Source organism: Somniosus microcephalus, chromosome 2, assembly GCF_052327205.1.
Source record: "Somniosus microcephalus isolate GS21.2 chromosome 2, FLI_Smic_1.0, whole genome shotgun sequence".
Lineage (NCBI taxonomy): Eukaryota > Metazoa > Chordata > Chondrichthyes > Squaliformes > Somniosidae > Somniosus > Somniosus microcephalus.
Genome location: NC_140988.1, coordinates 102,969,987 through 102,994,711, shown reverse-complemented (window position 1 = coordinate 102,994,711; position 24,725 = coordinate 102,969,987). Strand labels below are relative to the sequence as shown.

At 49.4% G+C, this 24,725-nt stretch overlaps 1 pseudogene; it reads right to left on the bottom strand.

The window, feature by feature from the left end:
- Nucleotides 1–10,994: 10,994 nt before the first annotated feature.
- LOC147122841 (uncharacterized) lies at nt 10,995–22,747 on the bottom strand (annotated as a pseudogene).
- Nucleotides 22,748–24,725: the final 1,978 nt, after the last annotated feature.

Here is a 24,725-nt window from a genome sequence, read left to right as displayed (position 1 = left end):
CTCAGCAAGAGTTACGTCGTTCCCAGAGGATTATCAGACCACCTGACAGACTGAATCTATAGCAGGGGGTGAATGTGATGAAATAACTGTGTTCTGATATTTGTACTTGCACTTGTAATGTCTGGACTGTTCCACCAGGGGGAACCACTAATGCTCCTCCCTGGCCCCGCCCCTCTTCTGGTATGTTCTACCAAGGGCTCGGTCGATGATGGACTCTGTTAACTCTGCCATGATTCTTATTTAATAAAAGGCTTCTGTCTTAAGCTTTAACTTCACGGATTCGGGCAGTTATTTGGCACATCAGTAACATTACTCCATTAGTAGCTTTTCTTGGAAAACTAAACATCCTTTCATGAGGGGTGGCATTCGTCGCTGTACACAAAAGAGACCTTATGGAATGCAGCACGTCTGGCAGGCCTCGCGACTTCAGAGACAGTACGATAGCCTTCCACACTGTCGCATTTTCTTTCTCGACCTGCCCATTACCACGAGGGTTGCAGCTGGTAGTTCTACTCATTGCAATCCCCTTCGATAGCAAAAACTGTCGCAATTCTTCGCTCATAAAGGAAGAACCCCTATCACTATGCATATAGTTAGGCATGCCAAACAAGGAAAACAGTTGGCAGAGGCATTTAATTACAACAGCACTAGTCCCGTTGGTCGCGCCCACAGATAGTAACATTGTCCAGGTACGGGAATGTTGCTTCCAACGCGTATTCATCCACCATACGATCCATCTCCCGTTGGAAGATGGATACCCCATTCGTCACTCCAAAGGGCACCCTAAGGAATTGGTACAGGCGCTCATTAGCTTCGAAGGCCGTATAAGGTCGGTCTTCTATTTTAACGGGGAGTTGATGGTAGGCAGACTTTAAATCAATGGTGGAGAACACGTGGTACTGAGCTATCTGGTTCACCATCTCAGAAATACGAGGCAAAGGATAGGCGTCTAATTGAGTATACAAGTTTATAGTCTGGCTATAATCGACCACAAGTCTTTTCTTCTCATTAGTTTTAACCACCACCACCTGGGCACGCCACGAGCTATTACTGTGTTCGATGATTCCCTCCCGTTGAAGCCTTTCCACTTCCTCTTTTATAAATGTTTTATCTTCTGAACTATACCGTCGACTCTTAGTCGCTATAGGTCTACAATTAGGAGCAAGGTTCGTGAACAAAGAAGGCGGACTTACTTTTAAAGTAGAAAGGCCGCAGACTGTGAGTGGAGGCTGAGATCCACCATACTTAAGGGTAACGCTCTCATGCTGACACTGGAAGTCCAAGCCTAATATTAAGCTCACACACAACTGAGGTAATATGAGGAGTTTAAAGTCCTTGGCCTAGAAATTCCCTTGGGTTTGCGCCCATTTAGGGGCGCAAGAGTGGGTTGCGTCGGAAGTTGCGTCGCCGCTGAAATTAGGTGGGCCTTTAAATCGGCGTAAGCCGGTAGCACTGCGCCGGCACCGATGACGTCATCGGTGTGCGCAGCGCCCCGGTACCGCCCGAAACCACGCCGATCCCCATCTTCAGTAGCGGCCGCCTCTTCCCTGGCGGCCGCTAACAACGTTTTGAAAACCTGGCCGTGCTGCAGCCTTAGAGGCGCTATTTAAAGCGGAGGTGCGGCCGGCCGCTTTTTCGGCGGCCGCCTGCCCGCACCTCCTTCCCCGGCCTCTTCCAAACCCCCCCCGCGGCATTGCCGGCTGGTTTCCGTGGAGCCCGGCACTTCGCCGTTGTGCCGGGCTCTTTTGCCGGCACTTTCAATGGGGCTCCGGCCTTAAGAGAAGGGGGAGGCCTGCAGTACAGCAGCCTGCCGCTCCGCATCGGGTGGCGCAGCGGGACCGGCAGCGCTGAAATTCACTTTCAGCGCCCCAAGCGGGGCGGGCACACCCTGTACCAGCGCCCGCTTCCGCTTTGGGGCGCTGAAAGTGAATTTGGGGCGGGCACAACTGGCTCGGCGGCGGGCGCTAAATTTCCGGCGCAAACGTGCTGGCGGGGCGTCACCGAATTTATAGGCCCTTATCCTTAACGGTCAATGTGACTTTACAATATCCAGTTACCTCCGAAGTAAGGGACTTGTAGCGCCATCACAATTTCACTTCGAGTAGGATACACCTTCAATGAACAGGAGTTAACAAGGTTGGGGTGTATAAAACTTTCAGTACTGCCACAGTCTATCAAACACCCAGTAGGACGACCATTAATCTTGATGTCCATCATAGATTTCGACAAGGAACACGGTATGGTCTGGTCAACCGTAGCCGAGGCTAGAGTAAAACGATAGGCGGCAGCAGAAAAGACATTGGGTACAGGATTTCCCTTGCACACTTTACTAAAATGTCCCCGTTTCTTACATTTAATACAGGTAGCCTCTCTGGCTGGGCAACTTTGCCTGGGGTGTTTAGATTGGCCACAAAAATAACACTTAGACCCATGGGGTACAGCCGCAACAATAGGATTAAGTAGAGGCTCCATCGGTGTTATGGATGCCTCCATACTCGGAACACACGAGGCTGAGGGAGACGCACGGGCTGATGCATACACTTCTAAATTCTTCTGGGCTACATCTAACGATCGAGCAGTAGCGACGACCGTTTTTAAAACTAACGAGTCGTTCTCGAGGAGTCTCTGTCTAATATAATTAGATCGGAGGCCAGATATGAAAGAATCGTGGATGGCTTCTTCCTGATACACTATGGCAGAGACAGTCTTGTAGTTGCAATCCTTAGCCAAAGCCTTAAGGTCCTGCAGGAAATCGTCCAGAGATTCCTCGGGTAATTGCCTGCGAGTAGACAAGAGATACCTGGCATATACTTCGTTAACCGACTTAAGGTACTGGGCCTTAAGGGCTGCGAGGGCCTCTTCATATGTAGTAATATCTTCAATTATCGAGGAAGTTTGATAACTTACCAAGTTGGTTAGACGACCCAACTTGTTAACCGTCGAATCGAGTGATGCGATGAAGTGTTCAAAACATCGAAGCCAATGCGTAAACTTCTTCGACGCGTCTGCCGAATGGGGATCGATATCCAGACGCTCTGGTTTCAAAAATCGATCCATCTTCCAAAAGTTGTTACTTAATAAAATTGATGTGCCAAATGACTGCCTGAATCCGTGAAGTTAGCTTAAAACTAAAGGCTTTTATTAAGTAAGAACATGGCATCAAGTTAACACAGTTCATCACCGACCCAGACCTTGGTAGAACATTCCAGAAGAGGGGCAAGGCTAGGGAGGAGCATAAGTTGTTACACTGGTTCAACATTCCAGACATTAGCATGTACAACAACAACAACAACAACAACAACAATACAAATGCCAGAACACAGAGTTATTTCATCACAGGCAGTCTGTAGGGAAATGGCTTGGAAACCTTCGTCCTATGCCCAGCTGGGAATTGGGGATTTCTGACTCAACTAGACCTGCAGGCTGAGCCGGGAACCATACAGACTAGCAGGCCCAACCTGGATGTCGAAGATATTCCTGGGAGCAAAATGGAGGCAGTCCTCCAAAGCTGCGTTGGACAACCTCAAAATGATTGGGGGCATCATGACCAACCCCCACCCCACCCCACCCGCCACTGTCAGGTCTCAGGTCAGCCTCATCATCCATGAATACACTGGGTGAGAAATTGGGCTCGGTCGTGCCTGTTTTTTGGGCGCTACGAGTGCCATTAGGGATCCAAAATTGCGTCTGTGGCGTGCATGCGCACACTTCTGGCACAAAGCGCGCTGGACACCATCTAGGTGAGGGCATTAGCGTGCACAGTTAACATCCACTGGAAGTATGCAGAGCAGACAGATCATGACGTCAATCAGCATGCAATGCTGATTTGATGCCAGCACTGCCATTTTGGAGCTCAATGCTCCAGCCAGCACCCTCTCTTAGAAACATAGCAGATAGGAGCAGGAGTAGGCCATTCGGCCCCTCGAGCCTGCTCCGCCATTCAATGAGATCATGGCTGATCATCCAAATTCAGTACCCTGTCCCTGCCTTTTCCCCATATCCCTTGATCCCTTTAGCCTTAAGAAATATATCCAACTCCTTCTTGAATATATTTAATGAACTGGCCTCCACCGCCCTCTGTGGCAGAGAATTCCACAGGTTCACCACTCTCTGGGTGAAGAAATTCCTCCTCATCTCAGTCCTAAATGGATTACCCCTTATCCTTAGACTATGACTCCTAGTTCTGGACTCCACAGCCATCGGGAACATCCTTCCTGCATCTAGTCTGTCCAGGCTGTACGGATAACCGTAGCTGTCGTAAAGACAGCGGGGTTTGATTGCCAGCTGGTTGACGGCTGATGTCATATCCGGGGGTGGGATCCAACGCCATCTTGTCCATGCTTGAAGTACTGTACTAGGAGACACAGAGTCAGGACTGAATAAATGGCACTCCACTACAACTGCTTGGGAGACTCGTAATAACGTTATTAAGATAACATTACATAGTACCAGGATTTATAGAACTCACGATAAGGACATACTACAACAATGGAAGGAATAAAACCTCCGGCTAGCCTGCAACTAGAAGGAAATGTGGATGAAAATTGGCGTGTCTTCAAGCAATGCTTTCTTCTCTACCTCACAGCGATTGACGCTTCGACTAGCTCTGGAACACGTAAAGTAGCTTTGTTGCTGACAGTGGCTGGCTTGCAGGCAATTGAGCTGTTTAATACATTTACGTTTGCAGCCAAAGATGATAAAAATGATCTGGACAAGGTGATAGAACGGTTCAACGAATACTGCACTCCAAAAAAGAATGAAACGTATGAGAGATTCGTGTTTCGCTCCCGCGTGCAAAAGCAAGGAGAATCCTTTGATGTTTTTTTGACGGACTTGAAAATAAAAGCACAAACATGCAACTTTAGGGACCTGAAGGAATCGATCATACGCGATCAAGTCGTTTTTGGAATACTCGACAAGAAGGTGAGGGAGAGAATGCTTAGAGACAATGGCCTAAATTTGGATGCAGCAGTGAAAATATGTCATGCTAGTGAACTCTCAGCCATGCACACGAAAACTTTCGAAGGGAGCAGCACAGCAGGCGGGAGCGCCCTGGGGCTGAAAAACCTGCCGGTGGATATGGTGCACAAAAGGGACACAAGAGGGCCAACGGAGTTCAAGGTGATGATGCCTTACGAATACAGACGGTGTGGTAATAAACACGTAGCCAGACAGTGTCCTGCTTATGGGAAGAACTGTGCAAAATGTAAAGGCAGGAATCACTTTGCCAAGATGTGTTTTTGGGAAGAGAAAACTGAAGGTAAAAAGACAGTGCATGCTATTGAGACTGAAGAGACAGGAGCAGAGACTTTGTTTGTTGGAATGGTGCAAAATGAGTCAAAACAGGGCAAAAATGCTAATGAAGTGCACTCTGTAGGACCAAAGACTGAAGTTTGGATAGCTCCCTTGCTGGTAAATGGCACCATTGTTCCCTTTAAGCTAGATACAGGTGCTAAGGCAAACCTCATAAGTTGGAGTGATGCACAGAATCTCAAAGTGCGACCTAAAATACTGAACAAGACAGTGTCTTTGAAGGCATACAATGGACAAAGCATTGGAACAAAAGGAACATGTAGGCTGAATGTTAAGGTAAAAAATCACATTCACCCTTTGACCTTTGTTATAGTGCCTGAAGGACATGAGTCACTGTTGGGGGATAAGGCCTGTGTGGATTTGGGCTTGGTAAAACGAGTCTATACTATCAATGAACTGAACTGTGTGCAGAGTGCCCCCCAAGATAGTACAAATCTGACTCATGAGACTATAGCACACAAATATGCAGATGTATTTCAGGGTTTTGGAGCACTGCCCTTTACATACTCCATCAAACTGAGAGAGGATGCACAACCTGTGATTCACGCACCCAGGAGAGTTCCAGTGGCTCTCCGTGAAAAACTGAGGAAAGAGCTAGACCGCATGGAGGGACTAGCTGTCATAAAGAAGATTGAGGAACCGACTGACTGGGTAAATTCCATGGTCTGCGTCAATTCAAAGAAAACTGATAAATTCCGTGTCTGCATGGATCCCAAGGACCTTAACGCCAATATCAAAAGAGAGCACTATCAAATTCCAAAGAGAGAGGAAATAGTCAGCGAAATGACAGAAGCGAAAGTCTTCTCCAAGATGGACGCCTCGCATGGTCTCTGGCAGTTGAAACTTGATGAAGAAAGTGCTAAGCTGTGCACTTTTAACACCCCATTTGGTTGATACTCCTACCAGCGTCTGCCCTTTGGTATTAGCTCCACCCCAGAAATCTTTCACAGAGCAATGGAGCAAATCATCAAGGGCCTGGAGGCAGTGCGGGTGTACGTGGATGATCTGGTAGTATGGGGCTCCACTCAGGGGGAGCACGACACCAGACTGGAGAAAACACTTCAGAGAATACAGCAGTATGGACTCAAACTAAATAAAGAATGTCAGTTCAGTGTCAATGAAATCACATTCCTCGGAGATCTCTACAGAGGGGATTCAGCTAGACAAGTCAAAGGTAAAGGCTATACATGACATGGAGAAACCAAAGGACAAGAAAGGGGTTCAGCGGGCCCTTGGCATGGTTAACTACCTAGGCAAATTCATTCCAAATCTAGCAGTGAAGACTGTTCATCTGAGAAAAATGCTGCACCAAGAGACAGAGTTCCAATGGGGACATGAACATGAGAGAGAATGGAAGGGGCTGCTACACATTCTAGCAAGTGAACCCCTACTGAAGTTCTTCTGCCCTAAAAAGAGGACAAAAGTGTCTACAGATGCCTCTAAGAATGGATTAGGGGCTGTCCTTCTGCAGGAAGATGAAGGAGAATGGCGACCAGTGGCATATGCGTCACGCTCCATGACGGCTACAGAGTGCCAGTATGCGCAAATCGAGAAGGAGTGCCTTGGCTTGGCATTTGGGTGTGAAAAATTTCATACCTACATCTATGGTCTTCCCAAGGTTATCCTAGAAACGGACCATAAGCCACTGCTAGGGATCGCAAAGAAGAATCTGTGTGACATGTCACCACGGATACAATGCCTAATGATGAAATTTCAACGTTACGATTTTGAGCTAACATATGTGCCAGGAACACAAATGTTCATTGCAGACACACTATCCAGGGCTGCGCCTTACGCCACACAAAACAGTGAATCAGAAGAGGATGTGGCTCTTCATGTGGATATGGTCTACCCAGCATTGCCCGCCACACAGGAACAACTATCAGTGATAGTCACAGAGACATCAAAGGACCCAGTCCTGAGTAAAGTAATGAGAAATCTTCAAGAGGGCTGGAAGAAAGGGTCATGTAAACAATATTATCACATTCAGTCTGAGCTCTCTGTGGTCAATGGACTACTGCTTAAGTGTGACAGGATAGTAGTGCCCACCTCTATGCGACGAGAAATGCTCAACAGGATACATGAAGGGCACCTGGGTGCAGAAAAGTCAAAAAGGAGAGCACGTGAGGCACTCTACTGGCCAAACATGAACTCTGATATTGACCAGTTGATCAGCGAGTGTGCTACATGTCAGGAGTATCACTACAAGCAAACAAAAGAGCCCCTCATTACCACAGAGCTCCCATCACAACCTTGGGAAAAGGTCGGAATTGATATATTTCACGATGAAGGAAAAGACTATTTGTTAGTTATTGATTATTATTCCAATTATCCGGAGATGGCTCTCTTGTCCAGTACATCAAGAGCTGTGATAACTCACCTGAAGTCAATCTTTGCCAGGCAGGGCATCCCTCTAACCCTGGTCTCTGATAATGGCCCTCCTTATGCCAGTCATGAGTTTCAGTCATTTGCTTCAGAGTATGAGTTTAATCATGTAACCTCCAGTCCGCTCTATCCTCAGGCTAATGGAAAAGCGGAGGAGGGGATACAGACTGTGAAAAGACTATTAAAGGAAGCAGCACACAGCAACACTGACCCATATCTGGCCCTGATGTTGTACAGGGCGGGCCCGCTAGCAAGTGGCAAGTCTCCAGCTGAGCTCTTACTGGGTCGGAAAATCCGTACATGACTTCCCAGTTATGTCACACCTGACCACAGAGATAAGGTGTGGGCAGACAAGGCTTGGAAACTACAACAGAAACAAAAAACACTTCATGACCACACAGCCACTACACTAGTGCCTCTGCAGGAGAAGGATATAGTTCGCATTGAAGGGCCTGAGTCATGGCCTAAAAGAGCCACCGTTCTACAACAGGTCGCCCCCAGGGCATACAGTGTCATGACAGAGAACGGCAATGTGTTTCGCAGAAACAGGAGGCACCTACTGAAAACCACAGAGACCTTTCAGCCTCAGGAGGACAGAGAGGATGACGAGATGAGGGAAATGCCACAAAGAGACGGGATGAGGGAAATGCCACAAAGTGACGAAGGACACAGTAGTGATAGTGTGACAAGGGACCTGTGTGGTACAGACATGAACTTAAGGGATACAACTGGGGTGGTTCAGCAAACACCCGTTCAGCCACACAGGTCACAGCGCACCAGAAAGCCTGTAGTTAAACTTGACCTGTAGACAGGGATTGATAAGACTGTAAACAGTTAATGGACTCCTGGGTGTGGGTAAGGTTTATACCTACCTGCAATTAGTTCAATGGTGTAGTTGCACTGACTGTTTCGATATGATGTTAACAAGTGTTCTATATGTTATAACAACAGAAAATGCTGGAAAAACTCAGCAAGTCAGGCAACATCCGTGGAGAGAAATTTGAGTTGACGTAATTTGAATTGACGTCTCAAATTTCTCTCCACGGATGTTGCCTGACTTGCTGAGTTTTTCCAGCATTTTCTGTTGTTATTTCGGATTTCCAACATCTGCAGTATTTTGCTATCGTTCTATATGTTATGTTATGTTATGTTGTTACTGTGTTATGTCTTCATTGAGGGGGGGAAGATGTATGGATAACCGTAGCTGTCATAAAGACAGCGGGGTTTGATTGACAGCTGATTGACGGCTGACGTCATATCCGGGGGCAGGATCCAACGCCATCTTGGCCATGCTTGAAGTACTGTACTAGGAGACACAGAGTCAGGACTGAATAAATGGCACTCCACTCCAACTGCTTGGGAGACTCGTAATAACGTTATTAAGATAACATTACACAGGCCTGACAGAATTTTATAGGTTTCGATGAGATCCCCTCTCAATCTTCTAAACTCCAGTGAGTACAAGCCCAATCGACACAATCTCTCCTCATACGTCATTCCTGCCATCCCAGGTATCAGCCTGGTGAATCTTTGCTGTACTCCTTCCATGGCAAGAACATCCTTCCTCAGATAAGGCGACCAAAACTGTACACAATACTCAAGGTGCGGTCTCTTAACATCGCACAGCTGAACACACGTTAAGCAGCAGGAAGGACCCCCACCAGCACTATTTAAAGGGATCATCAACTACTTACAGGTTAGTTGCTGGTTGATTTCTTCTGGCTGCCCCTACGATTCTACATGTTTTTGGTGCTTTCTATAGTTGTTTCAAGTTTCAAAAATCTACAGAGAGGGTGTGGCAGGGGCTGAAATACTTTTTGTTGACTTTAAGGCTTCTGCACAAACCAATTGCTGCCAGGCATGGGTGCACTAGTAGGCCTTCCTCTAGGAATAGAGCCTGACTGGGAGAATGAGCAGAGGCCACACAGAGCAGGACAAGCTGCTAGAAGCAGCCACAACTCCAACCTCAAAACAGGGGAAGGACCGCATTACCAGTGGCTGTGAAGGTGACCGTGGCAATTAACCTTTATGTGTCTAGCTTCTTCCAGACTGGAGCTGGAGATATTTGCAACATCTCCCAGTTTGCTGTCCACTGTTGCATTAGGGAGGTCACTGAGGATCTCTATTTAAAGCTGACTTTATTTAGTTCTCTCTTGCCAGAGACCAGCAGGCGGAGTAAGCACGAGGGTTTGCTAAGATTGCAGGCTTCCCCATGGTGCAAGGTGCCATTGACTGCACGTACATTGTCTTGTGGGCGCAGCATGTCAACTCTGCCATGTAACGGTACCTAAAGGGATTCCACACCCTCAACGTTCAGCTGGTGTGTGACCATAGGCAGCGAGTCAAGCAGGTCAATGCCCGGTATCCTGGCAACAGCCATGATGCCTTCATTCTGTGGCAGTCTGCTATGCCAGCTGCATTTCAGCCACCACCTTCACCACACGGACCGCAGTGGTTCAAGAAAGTGGCTCACTGCCACCTTCTCAAGGGCAATTAGGGATGGGCAATAAATGCTGGCCTCGCCAGTGATGCCCACATCTCAGGAACGAATAAAAAAAAACACGGCAAACTAAAGGAAGACTACTGGGCAACAAAAGCCATCCACTGATGACATGACTTATGACTCTGGTTCGCAACCCACACACACGTGGGCAGCATGCATATAATGAGAGCCATCTTGCCACAAGAAATGTGATAGAGCAGACCATTGGTGTGCCAAAGCAACGATTCCGCTGCCTGGTCCACTCTGGAGGAGCCCTGCAGTACTTGGCTGAGTGGGTCTCACGATTTGTGATGGTCTGCTGCAAGCTGTACAACCTCACCATCATGAGGGGAGAGCCCTTGCCACCAACTATCAGGTGAGAAGCTGAGGAGCACGAGGAAGAGGAGGAGGCGGAAGAGGAGGAAGAGGAAGAGAGGTGACAACCTAGACAGCCCCTTTCTGCCCGGGATGTACATAAAGAACTAATTTGAGTGCGAAACTAGTAACCACAACCCCAATTCCCCATTCACCAACAGTCCCACACTCCTTACCTTCCCTCTGTCACTGACCATCACATTGACCTCTTGGCCACAGTACAAAAATAAAAGCCACCACAAAATAAATATTCCAAACCAAATTTAAAAATTAAATCATGCCATATTGCATACAAACTAATCACCCTTGTGCAATCCCTTAGTGCCTGCCTTCCGTGTGCCTTTGCCTTTCCTAGTGCTCCTACGCAGTGCTACCCCAGTGGCTGCAGCATGGCTGGTGGAAGGCTGCTGACTTTCAGTGGGGGAGACGGTAGATGACCTCAAGTAGCTCTGGGCCTAGTAGGCCTGGCTTCGGACTGCACCATCTCAGCATGGGCAGCAGCAATCTGGGCTCCCTGGCTGACAGGCAACAGCAAGGGCACTGGTGGAGTGGCAGTGGTGGGAGGACAAAGGCTGACATCCTGAGAGAGAACAGCAGGCTACTTCTCCATGGAGCCACTGCCACTCCCCCGGGGCGGTGCCTCAGCAATCCTAGTAATCTGTTGGAGGACAGATTGCTGGACTGCAGTGAGACCCTGGAAGCCCCTTTGAACACTGGTACCCACAGCCATGATGGCAGCAGTCTGAGCTTGCATGACTCCGGTTCACAACCCACGCACACGTGCACAGCGTGCATACAATGAGAGCCATGCTACCACAAGAAATGTGATCGAGTAGACCATGCGAGCAGTCTGATCTTGCATGACTTCAGTCTGAGCTTCAACTGCAGCACTCAGACTTTTGTTGGAAGCTGCTTGTGCTGCAATGGAAGCTGAGACATCGGCCATCAGACGCTGCATCCTGGTTGGGTCCACAAGTGTACTAATGGAGTTGGACACCACTTCCATGCTGGAAAGGATGGGCTCCAAGCTCTGCACAAAGCCCTATGCCAAGTTGGTGCCGGACTCCTCTATATTCCTTGATGTTGAACACAGGCTTTTTAGCAGGCTTCCCAATGCACCAAGCATTTCATTGAGTATACCCATCAACGTTCTTCTGTACCCTGGCCCATTGATGTTCTCATCTGAGTCCTCTGCAGCAGAATTCATGCGCGATCTCACCCTCTGGCGAGCTGGCACCTGCGCTATCCTTGCCCCCTGCCCTGGCTGCAACGCACTTGTGCCCAGTGTCTCACCACGTGCAGATCCCACCTCTAATCTCTCCTCTAAGATACACACAATGTCTGTATCTGAGCTGGTGGCTGCAAGTGGACTTCCAAAAGGCAGTTTATAAAGTGCCACATAATAGGCTTGCCAGCAAAGTTGAAACCCATGGAATAAAAGGGACAGTGGCACCATGGAAATGAAATTGGCTAAGTGACAGGAAACAGAGAGTAGTGGTGAACGGTTGTTTTTCAGACTGGAGGAAGGTATACAGTGGTGTTCCCCAGGGGTCGGTTCTAGGACCTCTGCTTTTCTTGATATATATTAATGACTTGGACTGGGTGTACAGGGCACAATTTCAAAATTTGCAGATGACACACAACTTGGAAGTATAGTGAAGAATAAGGAGGATAGTGATAGACTTCAAGAGGACATAAACAGGCTGGTGGAATGGGCAGACACGTAGCAGGTGAAATTTAACGCAGGAAAATGCAAAGTGATACATTTTGGAAGAAAGAACGAGGAGAGGCAATATAAACTAAAGGGTACAATTCTAAACGGGGTGCATGAACAGAGAGACCAGGGGTATATGTGCATAAATCATTGAAAGTGGCAGGGCAGTTTGAGAAAGTGGTTAAAAAAGCATACGGGATCCTGGGCTTCATAAATAGAGGCATAGAGTACAAAAGCAGGAAGTTATTATGAACCTTTTTTAAAGACTGGTTCGGCCTCAACTGGAGTATTGTGTCCAATTCTGGACACCATACTTTAGGAAGGATGTGAAGGCCTTAGAGAGGGTGCAGAAAAGATTTACAAGAATGGTTCCAGAGCTGAGGGACTTCAGTTATGTGGATAGACTGAAGAAGCTGGGGTTGTTCTCCTTGGAGCAGAGAAGGTTGAGAGGAGATTTGATAGAGGTGTTCAAAATCATGAGGGGTCTAGACAGAGTAAGTAGAGAGAAACAGTTCCCATTGGCGGAAGGGTCGAGAACTAGAGGACACAGATTTAAGGTGATTAGCAGAAGAACCAAAGGCGACAGGGGGAAAAACTTTTTTACGCAGCAAGTGGTTAGGATCTGGAATGCACTGCCTGAATGGGTGGTGGAGGGAGACTCAATTGTGGCTTTCAAAAGGGAGTTGGATAAGCACCTGAAGGAAAAGAATTTGCAGGGCTACGAGGAGAGGGCGAGGGAGTGGGACTAGCTGAAGTGCTCTTGCAGAGAGCCAGCACGGGCTCATTGGGCCGAATGGCCTTCTTCCGTGCCGTAACCATTCTATGATTCTATGAAGTGTAAAATCAAGTGATGATGTGTCTTCATCATCACGCTCTTCTTCATATTCCTCCACTGCCTGGCCAGGTTGCACTTCTTGGGTATCTGAAAAGAAAAAGGCACAAGGGTAGGGTTGTGGTGAGGTGAAGGGAGGAAAGTAACAGGTACTTGTTTACACCACCTGCAGCTTGTAAGTCAGAAGAGATTGTGGGATGAGGAGGAAGTGGGATGTGAAAAGGAGGTTTAGGTATGAGGATACCGTCACCTTCAATGTTTTCAGCCCCGCTGCTGGCCACATCCTCAGCGATGGCCTTCCGATAATGGCCAGCACCATCTCCTCCATGGGCGTTAGAGCATATAGGCACGCCTCTCCCCCTCCGGTTACTTCCTGCTGCCTTCCGTTGTGCTCCACCTTCTCCAGCAAGAGAGGTGGAAATGTGTCAGTGAGTGTCGTGTAATATGTTTGGGTGATGTGGCTGTCATGGTTGAATAGCAACAGTGTGTGCAAGCTGTGACATGTGGGTGTGAGGCTTCAACACTGCTAAGTGTATAAGGGTGAGGTGAAGCATGTTAGGTATGAGGCCTAATTGATAGAGATTGCTGTAGGTGAGTAATGGGTGTGTGGTGCATTGAGTAGTGTAAGAGAAGAGAAGATGAAGCTAGTGGTGCAGTTAGTAGGATATGACATTTGAAGAGACATTCAACGGCATAACCATCAGCGAATCCCCACCATCAACATCCTGGGGGTCACCATTGACCAGAAACTTAACTGGACCAGCCACATAAATACTGTGGCAACAAGAGCAGGTCAGAGGCTAGGTATTCTGTGGCGAGTGTCTCACCTCCCGACTCCCCAATGCCTTTCCACCATCTACAAGGCACAAGTAAGGAGTGTGATGGAATACTCTCCACTTGCCTGAATGAATGCAGCTGCAACAACACTCAAGAAGCTCGACACCATCCAGAACAAAGCAGCCCACTTGATCGGCACCCCATCAACCACCTTAAACATTCACTCCCTCCACCACCGGCGCACCGTGGCTGCAGTGTGTACCATCTACAAGATGCACTGCAGCAACTCACCAAGGCTTCTTCGGCAGCACCTCCCAAACCCGCGACCTCTTCCACCTAGAAGGACAAGGGCAGCAGGCACATGGGAACACCACCACCTCCAAGTTCCCCTCCAAGTCACACACCATCCTGACTTAGAAGTATATCGCCGTTCCTTCATCGTCGCTGGGTCAAAATCCTGGAAGTCCCTCCCTAACAGCACTGTGGGAGTACCTTCGCCACATGGACTGCAGTGGTTCAAGAAGGCGGCTCACTACCACCTTCTCAAGGGCAACTAGGGATGGTCAATAAATGCTGGCCTTGCCAGCGACGCCCAGATCCCATAAACTAATTAAAAAATTCACTGACCTTGACCACTCGTGTGAGGTCATTAAACTTCTTGCAGCACTGCATCCAAGTCCTCAGGGCTAGACTCCTGGCATTGACCTCCATGGCTATCTGCTCCCACTGCCTTTTCACCGTGTGTCTGGAAGGCCTCCTGGCCCCCTGCAGATACAGGATGTCTCTCCTCCTTTCCACCTCCTCCACCAAGACCTCCAATGCAGCCTCAGAAATCCTGGGTGCCCACTCTCTCCCATGTTCAGCCATTCCTCTATCTTTTCCAGGTCAGATTCAGCTCCCAAATGACTCACAGTGCCTGCCACAATGCACCCCTCCCCCTTTAGGAGGTGCAGGCTAGCTTTAAGCAGTGCAGGCTAGCTTTAAGTACTGCTTGCAAGCATCGATTTTGGGCCCCCTGCTGATCTGTGCAGCCAATCAACAGCACATTTAGCGCTGGCTGTACACAGAAATCATGTAAATGAGCAGGCAGCACGAAGATGGCATCTTGCCTGCATTACATCCAACGGATGCGGGTTACTCGCACATCGTGATCCCCGCATCCGTTTTCTGGGGCTATCCAATTTAGCCCCCACTCTATTAACCACGTTTACCACTTACAGCCACCACTGTGGTGAGGACTTTAAGAACTTAACATTAATATCCATAGGATCTGCTGGGCCCCCGGCGTTCACCTGTAAGTGTTCCTTTATTCACAGTCTGACTTTCATGTATTCCACTAAAATCCTCACATCGTATGCAATTGCTTGATTTATGTACCCATCATCATCCCCATTATAGAAGCAGAGCAAGGTTATAAGAAGAACATAAGAACATAAAAATTAGGAGCAGGAGTAGGCCATACTGTGCTTCAAACCTGCTCTGCTATTCAATAAGATCATGGCTGATCTTCGACCTCAACTCCACTTTCCTGCACTATCCCCATACCCCTTGATTCCCCAAGAGCCAAAAAGTCGATCTATCTCAGCCTTGAATATACTCAATGACTCAGCATCCACAGCCTTTTGGGGTAGAGATTCACAACCCTCTAAGTGAAGAAATTCCTCCTCATCTCAGTCTTAAATGGCTGACCCCTTATCCTGAGACTATGCCACCTACTTCTAGACTCTCCAGCCAGGGGAAACAACCTCTCAGCATCTACCCTGTCAATCCCCCTCAGAATCTCATATGTTTCAATGAGATCACCACACATTCTTCTAAACTCCAGAGAGTATAGGCTCAATCTACTCAATCTCTCCTCATAGGACAACCCTCTCATCCCAGTGAACCTTCGTTGCACCGCCTCTAAGGCATGTATGTCCTTTTTCAGCTAAGTAGACCAAAACTGTGCACAGTACTCCAGGTGTGGTCTCACCAAAGCCCTGTACAATTGTAGTAAGACTTCTTTACTCTTGTACTTCAACCCCCTTGCAATAACGGCCAACATGCCATTTGCCTTCCTAATTGTTTGCTGTACCTGCATGCTAACTTTCTGTGTTTCCTGTATGAGAACACCTAAATCTCTCTGAACACCAACATTTGAAAGTTTCTCACCATTTAAAAAATATTCTGTTTTTCTATTCTTCCTACCAAAGTGAATAACCTCACATTTCCTCACATTATACTCCATTTGCCACCTTATTGCCCATTCACTTAATCTGTCTATTTTGCAGGCTCTTTGGCCTAGAAATTCAGTATAGCCACGTTTGGGGCGCTACAGCCGGGCGGCCGCTAAAGTTTGCGCCCGGCGCAACTTAGCGCCACCTTCGCCGATATTCAGTTGCATTGCCCCAAGAGGTTGCTGCTGCGCTAAAACAGGCGATGCACGACTATCATTAGGCGCTAAGCCGGCGGCCCGGGGCGAAACCCCCGAGGGCGGGCGCAGCGCAGGTGCGGCGAGTTGCTGATTGAAGGCAGACACTCTGGCGCCGGTCAGCTCTTAAAGGGGGAGGGTGGATTTGTTTGGCTGCCACGCCCTGCACACTGCAGGCCTGAAGCAAGGCCTGACCACTGCTGCTTGAACTGTTCAACGCCCAGGACAATGAAGAAGGCCAGGGAGAGAGCGCAGCGCTTCAGCAAGGGTGACCTGAGGGTGCTGGTTGGCGCAGTGGAGCGCAGGCGCCATGTTCTGTTCCCTGAAGGTGGCAGGAGGCCGCTGCCCAGCGCCTATCGGAAAGCCTGGAGGGAGGTGTCAAACAGGGTGACCTCCAACAGCGTGGTTGCCAGGACTCCTGTACAATGCCGAAAAAAGTTCAACGACCTCACTCGGGTTGTCAGGGTGAGTACCCTTTCCAGTGTCCTCCTCATCCCTGCATGTGCACCTCACTTTATGGGCAAAGGGACCTGAAAGCCCTAATGCCCAGCCCTCATCCAGCAGCTATGGGACTGTCATGAAAATCACTTGCACATTCAGGACTTTACACACTGTCAGGGTTATTCCACCATGGGAGGCAGTGCAGACAAGATCAGGGCTTCACACTGTCAGGGCTATTCCACCATGGGAGGCAGTGCAGACAAGATCAGGGCTTCACACTGTCAGGGCTAGTCCACCATGGGAGGCAGTGCAGACAAGATCAGGGCTTCACACTGTCAGGGCTATTCCACCATGGGAGGCAGTGCAGACAAGATCAGGGCTTCACACTGTCAGGGCTAATCCACCATGGGAGGCAGTGCAGGCAAGATCAGGGCTTCACACTGTACTTAGAGGCCGTCCTTTCTCTTGCAGGGCAAGCTGGCGCACAACCGAAGGCAGCAGCGTCAGACCGGGGGAGGCCATCCTGACGTCAAACAGCTCTGCGACCTGGAGCAGCATGCGGAGCGCATTATGTCAGGCCAGCTGATTGGCCCCGTCGCCAGTGGAGATGCCGACCCTGTTGTGGGCCCCAATGGTAAGGGCATCACCTTTTTGACCTCTCTCTTTCCACTTGCGCCTCACACCAGCATCCTTTGCCACTGTCGGACCAATGCAGTGCATAGCAGCACTCATGCCTCCCTCGCTGCCGCCCTGTCCTCACTCTAAAGCAACTCTTGTGCCTCCCTGCTTTCAGATGGTGACTCACCAGGTGAGGAGGCGGCCCCTCAAGCTGGCACTGTGTCCGAGTCAGACATAGAGGAGGAGGAAGAGGAAGCCAGACCATCAGGGACACCCTCAGCCGAGGCAGCCCATGGCCATGATGGTGACACGTCTTCCCTGGAGGGGAGCAGGGGGGGAAGGTTCGGAGGATAGTGAAGCTCCGGGGACCAGTGGGCTGCAGCAACGCGGGAGGGGTGGGGAAGCTCGGCGGCCTTCTCCCCGGAGGGTGAGTGCGGCCTCCAGTCCTGCTACGGTGAGCGCAGAGGAGGTGTGGATCCTAGCGGAAATGGGCGCCCAGGCTGAGCGCAGGCACACTGAGTTCATGGCTGCAGTGGCAAGGATGCCTGACTCCATAGAGTCACTGTCAAGGAGTGTGCAGGAATTCGGGGCAGCACAGGCCAGGAGTCTGCAACAATTCAGTGCAACACAGGCCAGGAGTCTGCAGGACTTCGTGGCAGCACAGGCTAGGAGTCAGCAGGACTTCGCTGCATCACAGGCGGCTTCTAGCCAACTGCTCAGTCGTGCCGTCCATGCAGACACAGACCAGGGCCACATGGGCACTAACTGCTGCCACCCTCGCTGGATCGGCCAGGCATCACCAGGGCACTCGCCGCGCCGCAGCAGCCCAGCAGTCTGTGCTTCAGCAGATTGCTGCGCATGCTGCAGTGCTGGCCCGTGCGAGTGCCAATGTATCAGCTGACCAGGGAGTACCTGTGATCTGTCAGGTTGGCAGCATTCCTGCAGCCAAAACTGTCACTCCTCCATTGCAGCTGCCACCAGCCGTTGGACAGACTGCTGCCGCCAAAGCAGAGTTGGAGCAGTCAGCAACCAGCCCCTCCAGGCCCAGAGCTGGTCCAGGCCGACCCCCAAGGGCATCTGCCGTCTCACCATCTGACCCTCAGCAGCCTTCCCCCAGCCTTGCTGCAGCCACTGGGGTCCCATTGAGGAGGAGCTGCAGGGCGGGTAGGGTCCAGTCACGGATGCGAAACGCATCACCCTCGCAGGGGAAAAAGTAGAAGGCGTGGCCAAATGTTTTGTTTTACTTGTAAAGGCCGAGACTGGTGTATTTGTTTTACTTGTAAAGGCCGAGACTGGTGTATTTGTGTTTTTGGGGGGGGTTTCTCTCCATTAGTTTGTCATGTGGGAAGGGCACAGAGGTATCATAGTAATAAATTTTCTTAAATCGCACTGTCCATGCTTTCTTTTGGAAGTCCTGGTTGCCCTGCTCGGCTGAGGGCTTGTGGAGCGGCTACATTCATCTTCTGCCATTGGCACAAGCCATTCCCTGAGAGGGGGCCTAGAACCGACGTTCAATAAGCCGCCGACGGGCGGCCCTTGGACCTTGTGCCTCCCTCCTGTGCTGGTCCTCCTCCTCCTCCTCCTCCTCCTCCTCCTCTGGTGGTCCTCCAATGTCTGCTGGCAGTGGCTGAGTCCTGCGGATAGCCAGGTTGTGCAGCATGCAGCACACGACAACGAAATGGGAGACTCGCTCAGGCGAGTACTGTAGGGCTCCTCCGGAACGATCCAGACAGCGGAACCGTTGCTTCAGCACGCCGATTGTTTGCTCAATGATGTTCCTGGTTGCTTGATGGCTGTCATTGTATCCCTCTTCAGCAGGGGTGCTGGGCGCACGGAGCGGGGTCATCAGCCAGGTGCACAAAGGATAGCCTTTGTCCCCGAGAAGCCATCCTCGTGGGTGAGGCTGGGCCTCGAACATGTCTGCCACAGAAGTCTGGCGCAGGATGAAGGCATCGTGGCTGCTGCCTGGAAAGTGGGCATTGACAGCTAGGATGAGCTGCCTGTGGTCACACACCAACTGCACGTCGAGCGAATGGTAGCCCTTCCGGTTGCGGTAATCCTCGGCATTCTCTAGAGGTGCCCGCAAAGCCACATGCATGCAGTCAATGGCGCCCTGCACCATGGGGAAGCCCGCTAATGCTGCAAAGCCCATTGCACGCTGTTGCTGCTTGTCAACGGTCATGGAGAAGGAGATGAACTGACGTCTCCTTCTGAAAAGGGCATTGGTCACCTGGCGGATGCAGCAATGTACCGCAAACTGGGAGATGTTGGAAATGTCCCCAGTAGCGGATTGGAAGGAGCCGGTGGCATAGAAGTTGAGAGCCACCGTCACCTTCACTGCCACCGACAGAGATGTCCTGCTCCTCAGCTGTGGCTGCAGATCTCCGCAAAGCAGGTGGCAGATCTCAGTGACCACCGCCCTTCTGAATCACAGCCTCCGAACACACTGCTCCTCAGACATGTTCAGATATGAGAACTGCTGGCGGTATGCCCTGGGTGGGTAAGGCCTCCTTTGCCGACGCCTGTTGCCCCTTCTCCGTCTGGCCATGACTGGCACTCTCTCACGGTGTCTCTGAGCCCTTTGAATGCAATGGAGAAGCCCAACGTTTCCACCCATTGCAGCCCCCATTATATGTTTCCAATCAATGCTATGGCTCTGAAGTTAAAAACAAGTGCAAAGCTGTGGCCTGAAGCCACAAGTACCTGTGCGAGTGTTGAGCCAAACCAGAAAGCTCTCTACCTTTGTCTCTCTCCAAAGATCCGTCTCTCACAAAGAAGGAGTGGTGCAAAATGGCTGCCATTTATACTGCAGGAGGAGTGCCCTTTAATTAGCGACCCCCGCACCCCGCAGCGACTGGGAACCGTTCCCCTCTACCAGTCGCTAGGGGTGCCAGGCGCACAATAGGCCGGCGCCACTGAATTTCCGGTTTGGGGCGCACAAAGGGCGTTGCACCATGAAATGACGTCAGGATCTGCGCGTGCAGCTGAGTGCGCGCAAAGGTTTTGCACCGCCGCGAAATCTTAACTGAAGTTCGCGAGAGGCGCAGATCGTGCTGCGCCCGGGCGCTAGCCGCTTAGCTCCCCACATCTCCTCCTCCTAAGGCGCTAGCGGCTGGCGCAAACCACTGAATTTCTAGGCCTTTGTGTCCTCCTCACAACTTACTAACTTACTATCCCACCTAGATTTGTATCGTCAGCAAACTTGGATACATTGCACTCGGTCCCTTCATCTAGGTCATTAATATAGATTGTAAATAGCTGAGGCCCAACCACTGAACCTTGCGGTACCCCACTAGTTACAGCCTGCCAATCAGAAAATGACCTGTTTATCCCTACTCTAAGGGGGAGAAATTCATTATAGCCCAGGAAGGGGCGGTAACTTTAGAAAAGTTTGAGATTTAGCGCCAGGCGCTAATGATTCAGATTGCATGCAAAATTCAGTCTCATTGCTCAAAGAAAGGATTGGAGCGCTAAATCAAGTGCTAACGGCCTAATTCAGTGGCATTAAACTCAAAGCGCTGACCAATATCAGGTGCAGTCTAATCACAAATCATCATTGCCACAGGCTCTTCCCAGTACTTAAAAGGGAGATTCATTGATGCTGCAGCACTTAATTCTCAGCAATGCTGGCTGTTCAGCTGTCTCAGCAAGGAGAAGCACAACAAAGAGAAGGAGCCGGAGGACTGAAGCAGGTGTGCTCATGACAGCTCCACCTCAGTCGGGTGGTCAGAGTGATTCAATGCTTCAACAAATGCTACATACCACCATCTGTACCACAAGCTTCACACACTGCCCAAAGCACCACATCCCCAGCGCTCACCCACCAACAATCTCTACCTACCAACACTCACACCCACATATCACGCCTTGCACACAATGATAGCTATTCAACTATGGCAGGCACAAGGGTCATTAGTTATTGGAATGATTGTGATATGTGTGATATGTTTATGCATAAATTTATTCATGGAGTTTGCAATATTTTGTGGTCTCTCTCATTTCAACTTTGCGCCCAGGAGGATGCTGTGATATGGCATGACAGAGGGATGGCATGATGGGCATGTGGTGAGCAAAAGGGATCTGGGGTTTAAGTCATCCTGGTGTGAGGCTGGAGGTCTGTTTGGAGGAGGTGGCAGAGTTCTGTGACCACCACCTTGGTGGAGCTGTCTAATACACACTGCTCCTCGCTTAATTGAAGGTAAGAGAAGTGCTCTCAGAATACCCTCGGAGGGTAAGGCCTCCTGTTGAGAGCCCTCATGGCCCTCCTCCTCCCTCTGGCCACATGTTCCAATCTTTCTCGCTGCCTCTGTCCCCTCCGCCGTAGTTCCTGGAGGGCGAGGTTGACTGCCAGTACAGCCCCCATTAATGTAACCAAGTGTAGCACTTTGATATATTGTGAGAATAAATGTAACTAATTTTTACCAGCCACAACTCTCCTGATACTAAACAACCTTTAAATGATTGTGCAACAGTTTAATTCAATGTCAAACTGACAAGGAAGCAGTGAAACAACACTAAGCTGACAGCTGCGACTGATCCCTTTAAGTAGCATCCCTGGAGCCGGCATCCACCTGCTTGATGCCTCCTCTCCCTGTCGCTGTCAGGGTGAGGCGGTAAGGCAGAGGGTGTCAATGAATTTTGCAGATCGGGCGCCCAGTGAGTGTTGCACGCTCACTGACATCACGATCTTCCTGGCGCTGAAGTCCCCGGTGGTAACTCGTATCAGCAGCGCTACAGAGGGGCTGGATTTGGTGTGCATTGCTGGATTCGCCTCACCCTAGCGCTACTGCATCAGCGGCCTGTTAGCACCCCCACCGGGCGCTAATGGGAGACGCTAACCAACTGAATATTTCCCCCTCTATTTTCTGTCCGTTAGCCAATCCTCTATCCATGCTAATATATTACCCCCAACCCCATGAGCCCTTATCTTGAATAGCAACCTTTTATGTGGCACCTTATCAAATGCCTTTTGGGAATCCAAATATATTACATCACTTTATCTACCCTGCTGGTTAAATCCTCAAAAAACTCTAATAAATTTGCTAAACACGATTTCCCTTTCATAAAACCATGTTGACTCTACCTAATCATATTATGATTTTCTAAGTGCCCTGTTACCACTTCCTTAATAATGGATTCCAGCATTTTCCCGACAACTGATGTCAGGCTAACTGGCCTGTAGTTCTCTGTTTTCTCTCTCCCTCCTTTCTTGAATAGCAGGGTTACATTTGCTACCTTCCAATCCACTGGGACCATTCTAGAATCTAGGGATCTAGTAATGTAGCAATGTACAGGGCTGCATGCAGTTCAAGAGGTAAGAAGGCTCTTACAAGAAGGACTGAAATAGCTGCTGTAACGGAAGGGAAAAGGCGAGTAATTAGTACCATTAGTACCATCCATTCCACGAGTCCTGGCAGATTATGACTGCAGGATTTGGATATTGCGCAGCTAATTAACAAAATGCATTCCTCTTGCAGGAGAAGATAGCACACAATGCCAAGGAATGCCAGGCCACTGGGGAAGAAGGAGCACAAACCTAGCATTTAACAGCACATGAAGAGGAAGCAGTGACAATAATTGACTTCAACTCTGGCCTGGTAATTGGGGATGGAAATGTGGGAGACTTGGTGCCTTCAGTTGTTTTCTTAATTAATGTGTCTATGTATTCTTCAATCTCTCCACCAACTGCCACTTACCTCATAAGAGATCACAAAATAGCTGACTAAGATAGAATTCTGCCCAAGCAGACCAAAGTTAATCATATCATGGCAGTTCCCAGCATAAATTCCCGTGAACTCACGTGCAAGAGCTATGCCTATTGTTCCAAATGACCTGCACATTTAGGGAATGGGAGCCTTTGCCGTTGATATAAATATGGGGGTTAACATTTGGGATACACAATGTGACAAGTGTAGAATCAATATCCCCCACAACCCTGGGAAATGCAACAATTTTGAAAGATTTGCTGCCCTCTACGTCATCTATCCGGGAGCACTGTAAAATTGTACTGCGCAGCATGGGGCATTCCTTGTGTTTTAAGCAAAGTACTGCCAGGCAGTGTACATGGCCAGCATAGTGATTGAACTCGCATTCTTAACATTATTAGCACCATGCTCTAACCAACTGAGCTAACAAGTCCTGGCAACGAAAGCATTGGTAATTTGCCTTATACAGGAATTTTGGGAGCCTTGTTTTTGGCAAAGTAGAGAAATTTCTTTGAATAAGTGACCTGAATGGGAGGCATGTGAGTTGATGGTCACGGTTAGTGTTTGTAGATGAATACATCTTTGTAGTGGGAGTGGGAGAGATGTAGTCAGGAATTTTCATGCATTGGGCTGAATTGGTATTCTTGACAAGGCCTCCTGTATCAGATTAGCGCAAGTGTCTATGCAGCCAGTAATGAGTTGTCCTCTGCAACCTCATTATGCTGCTGCTGCTCACCTGTCTAATGGTGCTTCTGCCCTTGGAAGCCTTTCTCTTCTCCAGATGGTGTGAAGCCCAGAATACTAAAGGAGTGAGAGAGTAACAGAGGGACTAACCATGATTTTTCAAAATTTATTCGAGATTGGGGCTGTGCCAAAGGACTGGTGGATTAAAAATGTTACATCTCTGTTCAAAATGGGGAAAGGGATAATACAGATGACTAATAACCACTTAATCTTGTGTCAGTAGCAGGAAAATTACCGAAGACCAGAATTAGGCATAAAATAAATGAATACTTAGATCCTAGCGAGTCAACCTGGAACTGTGAATTTTTGATTAATGTTTGATTAATCTGATAGAATTTTTTAAAGAGAAAAATGGATGTATTTTATATGGATTTCCAGAAAGCATTTGATAAAGTCCACATAAGATATTGGTTTAGAAAATTATGATCCATGGCATTAAATGGAAAGTGGCAGCGTGAATAGAGAAATGCTTGAAAGACAGAGGTTTACAGTAAATTAATGTCCCTGAATTCGCGGTCGGCGACGTAGCTAAGGGGTACGCTGCCGACATCGCAAGGAAATCCGCACTTACCTCGTGCGAACCCCGCTTCGAGAACTTGCTTTCAAACACCGCACAGTTGTGCGCAGCGTAGTGCCCCAAGAAGCCCAGGAGCGCACCGCTGTGTGTATGCGAACCTGGGATCATGTGGAGTGGTGCTCCTTTTGCTTCTTGGCCTAGAAATTGAGTTGGCGCCGCGCCAGGGCTTTAGCGCTGGAAATTTAGTGCCGGCGCTAAGTCCCCCTGCGCGCGCCAAAAATTCAGTAGCGCCGCGCCCAGACGGCTGCCGGCGCTACTGGAGGGTGTCAGCGCCTCGCAATGGGCGCTGACTGCCGCATTGCGGCGCTAATCCGCCGCTGCGGCACCCGATGCGGTGCGGCAGGCTGGGGAA